The 7,924-nt window shown below is 33.0% G+C and overlaps 1 pseudogene; it reads right to left on the minus strand.

Annotated features, from left to right (window-relative positions):
- Positions 1-5,345, minus strand: part of LOC106473821 — a 23,127-nt pseudogene extending 17,782 nt beyond the window's left edge.
- Between the last annotated feature and the right edge of the window lie 2,579 nt (positions 5,346-7,924).

The raw sequence follows: 7,924 nt of genomic DNA on the forward strand, positions 1-7,924 counted from the left end.
ATAGTATAATATGTAATGAGATATTTAAGTAAGATATTGTTAATGAGAAAATAAAATCATTAAATTTACGATATGATTAATAGATACGTAAGAATATTTTCTTCTGTTATACCTTTATTAAAAGGAGAAGTCACCCATCATACACGTAGCACACAATTGATAATAAATAACATGTCAGATACTAATTATATTTAGTAACGTTGACTCGGATATTTTCTAAAACTTTCATTAAACAAATCCAAATGTCAAACACATAATTAGGTTGATTTTATTAGTTACTTTTAAAATGTAAATTATAAGTTTCATTCTAACTGTAAATAGCAAGTGTAAATAGAACCCACTTTCGTGAAGAGTTTGACCGAATATCAAACACTGATAAATTCCTAATGAAGATAAATAAATAAAAAACTCAAATACTGTTTTAAAATGAAATAAAAATAAAACACGAATTTAATTACAGAACAGGTTTTCTTAGGGAAAATCAACGAAATAAATCTAGTTTTTATTCCTAAGTCAAAAAACTTATTTATTTAAAATGTATTATTATTTCAGATTGTATTATAGTTACTGAAACATAAATATTTCGCATGTATTACGTAATACGTAAAAATAATACAGTATTATTAAGTAATACTTTATTATTAAGTTATTTATCTGTGTAAAATCATAGTATATTCATTTATTAAAGTATAGGATTAAATGTCTGAATAAATTTTTAAACATCACAATTTCAAGAGATAAACGATCTTTAGAGGGCGCAGTAATCGCTTAGATGTACTAGTTTGCGAATGTGGGCTGAAATATAATAATATTTCTTGAATGAACTAATCATATGATTTCAGAAATATGATACAGAAAGCTGCAATACTAATAAGGCATCACTTTGTTTAATGACTCAAACAATCTATATTAGACTGTTAAGGTGAGAAAGATACGTTAACTTTTCACAAATCCAAGTTGTTTTTTTTAGTCGTTATGAACTTAACCCAATTTTTATGAAAGAAAGTTTTAATATCGACCTTTCATTTAAATTGTCATTTAACAAACATAAAAGAAAAGTATATCAAATATCAACTTTGATTTTTTTCAACTCTTACCATTCACGTTACATTGGTTTTCTAAGTATTCGACACCAGATGATGGAACTAGTTTAACAAAAGGGGAATCTCTTCCTTCTCGATAAAGATTGCACTCCCGACGACTGACATAATAGTTAACCGAAACACAGAGAAAACGACGTTCCTCCAAACAACGGCGCTCGCAGTCTTCACGGCCACTGAAAACTCGGACTGTGTCACTGGGTTGAGCTCCTTGTAACTCTTGGTTCGTAAAGCGTTCAAATAGCCACAACTTAGCACAGCCAAGGGACCCTAGAAATTGTACCAGACACCAGTATATGATATTCATGTCTTTAAGTATTAGTCAAAGATCGGTAGACAGATTTCGTTAAAGAATTTGTAAAAATGTTTTGGTAATAAAGGTTTTAATACGATGTTTGTTTATTGTTAAACATAAAGTTGTACAAAGAGCCGTGTCATTCGCAGGGACTGAACCCCGAATTTTAGTAATAAGAAAACATTTTCACTTTTGACGTATCTGATACTATCACCATGAATCCTTTCCATCATGCCCCCCCCAGTGGCACGGCGGTATGTCTGCGGACTTACAACGCTAGAATCCGTGTTTCGATACCCGTGGTGGGCAGAGCACAGATAGCCCATTGTGTAGCTTTGTGCTTAATTACAAACAAACGAACATTTCCATCATAACAGAGTAATATGATATTCAAATACTATGAATAGGAAAGTTGATTTATGTAAAGTTTGAAATGACCTTATTCTTCCAGTTGTATCCTTACTTGATATACAAACTACTTCGAAATAGCTTCTTCCGTAAGAAGGCTGCAAACCGGAAGGCTGGTCTGTGCTCGTTGTCTCCAAACTGGTGCAACTCTGTTGTTGGTAGTCTACGACAAAGGCTTTACACGTATCAGAAAATCTGCATCGTCGAGAACATTCAGACGTCACTCCTTCAGTGTTTGATTGGTAGAGAGTAGTTCCACTTACTCCCACCATGTCATAACCTGTTACCTTCTCAAACACTTGTCTCTCGTTAGAAAAGCATTTTTGACCTTAAGTAAAAAGATTAAAAAATCAATTACGCTTTAGATTAAATAAAACACAAACACACATGCTTTAAACAACAAGGATTTTATATATTTCAAAGTTAATATTACCCATCTATTAATAATCTGTTTTTACACAAAGTTTTTACTATTCTAAACTCATATTTATGGGAATATTATGAAGTTCGGTGTAAGATTAAACAACAATGATTTTATATATTTCAAAGTTAATATTACCCATCTATTAATAATCTGTTTTTACACAAAGTTTTTACTATTCTAAACTCATATTTATGGGAATATTATGAAGTTCGGTGTAAGAATCGGTTGGGATTGAGAGAGATAAGAAAGCGACCAACTTTTGGTTAGTCGTAAGTTGTTAGAGAGTTACTGAAAGAACGGTCGCCTTTCTAAGTTCACTAGATTTCGAAGCTACAAAAATCCATATTATTTAGAGTCGTTTCGATCCAATATCAGGAAGCCAGGTGTGTTTTGCGTGGTTTGGAGAAATATATATGAAAGACAAGGCGATCAATGAGAAAAAACAGAGATCAAAAGATGTGAAAACGGAGGAATAAACGAAGAGAGAGAGATGAAGAAAAATACGTTGTGAGTAAGAACCAAAAATTAGTTCTAAACCTATTTTTTTTATTGATATAGTAATAAACATTGATTCCTTATAGAAATAAGTAAAAAAATTGAAGGAAAAGCGACATGAAAGTGTAGCATCCAACAAAAGTTGAACTGAGTAGTTTTAGATAACAACTAGAAGTTGTTTATTTAGTTATTTAAATCAACTACACAAGTTCACCATCACTTTCTGTTAACTTAGAAATGACCAAAATTCAAACGGTCGTAACTTCAAGAAATGTCACTAAGACTCGCACGTCAAATTAATTGAAAGAGAAAAATGACATTTTACTTGGTGGGGTTGTGGAAGTAGACGATGATGACATCATTGTTGTGGATTCTGTTGTCAAGCTTCCTTCACAGTTCCTTTCAAAATAATTGAGTCCCGTTCTTAACCGAATGGCTGCAGCTCCACCGCTGATTTTGTCATCACCACTGATGAAACACTGACCATTACTTGAATAAAAGGCATAAGATCGACAGTTGAAATTACTGTAGTCGTCACACATCTGCTCACAATCCTGTTGTGATCTCACATTCGTCTCGATTACGTCAGTGTAAGTAGAGTAAGCGTTAATTGTTTCTTGGTAAGGGCACGTAATCACTATATCCAATAATAATAATAACAATAATGTGATGTCAATTATATAAACAGAGAACGTAGAAAAGGCTCTTTATGTAGGTTAATAAAATAGTTAATAAAATGTTACAGTAGCCTCAACTAACACAAAAACAAACTTTCCAATTGACTTGAAAATTAAATTTATTTATTTAACATATGAACTTTTAAATTATTGGATATTTCATAATATGTCACTGATTTCAATCAAGCCACAAGACGTATTAGCATTTTAGAGTTCAGTTTTAGTTCAGAAATATCGCTCAAAACATGATCACATAAGATTTGTAGTTGAATTGAAATACGTAAACATCTTGTTGTTTTATTGCCAGAACTTAAAACATGGTGTTTTAATATTTAAGTAGAGTCTATTTTATAGTTCTGAATTTCCACTAAAAGCCTGACTAAGGCCGAATAACATAATGAGGCGTTGTGTAATTTTTTATACCTTCCCTTCTTTGAGTTATCCTTCAGCCTTTCATGTTGTCAATGATTGTCGTTTCGATTTATTTATTTAAACCTTCACTAAACTTTTTTTTTCCGTGTGAAAGAACTCTCTTTTGTTGTCATTAAATTTCAAAAACTGAACTATTAGTTAAGCGTCTCCACTCACCATTGATACACTGATTTTCTAAATAGTTAATCCTTTGGTTATTTGTTGGTTGGTAATTATTAGGTTTTGTGCGCCGGCTATCCTTGCTAAGCTTGCACTCTGTTGTGCCGGAGTTGTACAGGGCAGAGCGGCAGTCGAAGGACTGTTCGTTCAGGCACATCTCCTCACAATCGCGTCTACTCTGAACAAACTGTATGATCTTTTCATACAAGCCACTTGAAAGCTCGTAACCCAAGACTCTCTCAAATGCCCAAGCTTTGTTTCCACATGTTCCTATCTTCTGACCTAAAAACAAAAACAGATAAACAGGAGAAAAAAACCAGCTTCTATACCTTTTTGTAATAACATGAATCATATACAAACAAAATATAAAAATAATAAGAGAAATATCTTTATAGATAATAATTCTTTAGAACACAACATTTTTAAACGTCAAGAACTCAAGAGAGGATCTTTTTCAAACGTTGGATAACGTTAGTTTACAAGAACTGTATATCGTAGGATATGTAAATGTTTTATGTTAATTGTTTGAAACCGGAGATACCTTCTGTAACAAAACTAAGAGAATAAGTCATTACGTATTAGGGCAGGAATCCTTTGTCCTACAGTACTCACTCTCAAAACGTTTATTAACACTCTCATATTTGTTTTATTCTTATTATAGTTATAAGCCAAGGTCATAAGCAATCTGTAAAGATAATTTTATTTTCAGTTTCAAGGAAACTGTTTAACGTTACTAATTACTCAAATATTTAATATTTATTAGAATTTAACTATTTACATATCATTTTTAATACAGCACGAAAAGATCCGGATCTTAAAATTTTTATTTTCCCTCCAGGGAGCGCGCTTAAATCTTATTCAGATCCTTCTTTGGTCTTCTGTTTAAAACTTCAGTTCAGTCCAATCAGAGAAGACCAACAAAAGCCACTAAAAATCCAGAGTTCCGTAATGAGTGTTCCGTAAGTGGAAACCAGACCCTTTTTTTTTCAAATTTGTTAGAAATTAGAAACCACAGTAAGCTCTAAAATGAAATTTCTAAACAAAAACTGCGGTTCAAATAAAAGAAATAAGAAACAAAGGTGTTGGTTAACGTTGATTATTGGTATCAGTGGTTACACGGATTTTATAACACTACTAAGATATGTGTCCAATTCATCAGTAAATGACAATAATTAAAAGTGTTTAACCCACACCCATTGTTGTTAGTGATCAATAGGAACTACTCTGTCTGAGCTATACCTCTCAAACATATCCGCTCAAAGTAATTCTCTCCATCTTTCTCCATCAAATCTTGAGTCCGGCCTTGGGAGTTCCGGTCCAGCTGGTCACACCTCATATTGATGTAGTTCACACTAAAAGCTGGGCAATCCAGACCCAACCGTTGGCAGTAGTTGCGACACTCCAAAGTACTGAGTGGACTGGCCACTGCTATAGGAGTAGACAGAGCTGACCTCAGAACGTAGCCAGTGATCTTTTCGTAAGAGAAAATTCCTCCCGTGCATTGTTCTGAAATGGTAACATTAATATCAAATGACAATTATATGCATTTATTTAAAAATATCCATTTTCAGATGTACAACCAAATTAGTATGGCATGCATAGATAAGATTCAAAACCAAGGTATGAAGGGTATAGCCTTTAGATAGGGTTCCATGCCAATTTCCCAAGTCGCTCGTGTTTCAAGTCAACCTTAACAACAACAAAAAGATCCAACGTCTTAATAGTTCAGTTTGTATTTTGCGACATTTGAGTACATTCATTTGTCGTCAGGATTAAAAGGTATTACTTGGCATTTCACTTGGAGAGCTGAAGAAAGGTGGATGTATCCGAAACCGAAACATCATGCCAGGTGGGGAAAGCTGAATGTACCTAAAATGTCAGGCCTAACTACAAAAATCGCTATACCTGCTTCTCTCCACTTTGTCATTATATTTTTGAAATACCTAACCTATTTGCCTTTATTCTCTTTCTGTTTTATACGTTTGTTTAGAGAACATAAACTCTCAACTTATGAAGTACTTTCTAGTAACTTTAGCCGTTTCGTTTTAAACAGAAACTGTGTTTAATTCTCATCTCTTGTACTCACCGACTACACACTTTTTTTCTCCGTAAACAGCCCCAGGTCGAGGAGGATAATTAGGATTGTCCAAACTCACTGAATCATCTCCGCTCAAGTAGCACCTGGGATCATCAAAAGTATAGGCTCTGCAGACGAAGTTGGTTTCTCTGTCACACTGCATCTGACAATCATTTGAACTCCTGGCAAACTGAAGGGAATCCATGGAGATGATGGATCTATTTTGTTTAATATCGTACCGACAGGTGCTTGGAGCTGAGCAAACAAAATTAAGTTAAAACTAATTAACCACAGACACACACACTATTGGGATTGTAGTTATGTAGATAAATGTAATCAGTATTGGTGTTTGAAAACACCGAGTCCATCAAGTTAATAATTAAACATTGTGCCACAGAACTGATCGTTAATAACTACACAAGATACCACAAAATAAGTCATTGATAACTATAAAAATCTCAGGTAATTGTAGGACAGCATGTAAACAGATTGTTCGTCATGAGTACGTTTTAATTAATCATTATTTATATATATATTTGCTATGTATATGAATTCATAGTGAAATAATTAATCATTATTTAGTCTACAGAAAATATATGAACTCATTGTGATAAAAATTAGACTTCTAACAAATAAATCCCAGCTTCTGTACTCATTCTAACCGTGTCACCAGAATCTTGAACAAGAGTAAGCTAGTGAATCTTTAGAGTGAATTTCAAAGAACGCTTCTTATTTGTAATCGCCCAAAGACATCATAATGTAACCGTATCAGAAATGAGATCATTGTGATAAAAGGTATTTCTCTCGACAACTTAAACATGCTAAGTTGTGATAAATAAGTTATCGGAAACCACGGCCTCAATCATTTCGAATAAGGACAGTATATTTTCAAAATCAAACTTATGAAGTACTCACGTGGTGAAACAATGAACGATTTCTACTTAATATTAACTTGAATAAGTGTTGTTACAAACAGATGCTACTAAGTCATTAACATTAAGAGTGAAAACACAAAACCGAAATTTTTGGCAGAATGAACTGTAAAATTTTTATTATCAGATACTTTCGATAGCACAATTACCATCATCAGGGCTAATGATGGTAACTGCTGGTAACTGTGTAATTGGTTATAATAAAAATTTCACCTTTCATTCTGCCCAAAAAAAGTCAATTTTCGTGTTGTTTTTTTCTTTTAATATAGTAGTACAATGTGCCTGAAAATAAATTATTAAAATATTTCGTGACACTAAACAGCCCCGACTTCGAACTGAAAACTTAGAATATCACAGCTTTGCTATTATACCAAATTCAATTTTTTCCCCATTAAGCACTTCCCATATTTTTTTTTAATTGAAATGTAAGTAAAAAACGTTTTTTCAATATAATTTCATCGCATGTACTATATTATTGGAGTATTCACCTGTTGAAATGGAGAATTCAGGTCACCAGGCCCTTCACCAGCACAGCATAATTCATCACTAAACGGAAAACAGGACAATGCTTTTCCGCCAAACACAAATGCTTTGTACTGCACGAAAACTATTTCTGCTTCCATGAATATCTCTTGCTTTCCCCTCACAATTATTTTAAACGCGATCACAAGTTTTTTGTTGTTTTTTTTTTCAATTTAAGGTATTCATAAATTTTAGTAGTCGTAAAATAATATATATTTGAGAATTTTAATCAAGTGTTTGCGGCCTGGATTCAAGCCTTTTTTTATTTGCCTGTACATTGTCTGCTTAATATGTACGATAACTATGAGGAGCTACTTCAGTTAATAATAACTATGAGGAGCTACTCCAGTTAAAATAACTATGAGGTGCTAATTCAGTTAATGATAGCTATGAGGAGCTACTT

The sequence above is a fragment of the Limulus polyphemus genome, unplaced genomic scaffold (assembly GCF_000517525.1).
Source record: "Limulus polyphemus unplaced genomic scaffold, Limulus_polyphemus-2.1.2 Scaffold6531, whole genome shotgun sequence".
NCBI classification, from domain to species: domain Eukaryota; kingdom Metazoa; phylum Arthropoda; class Merostomata; order Xiphosura; family Limulidae; genus Limulus; species Limulus polyphemus.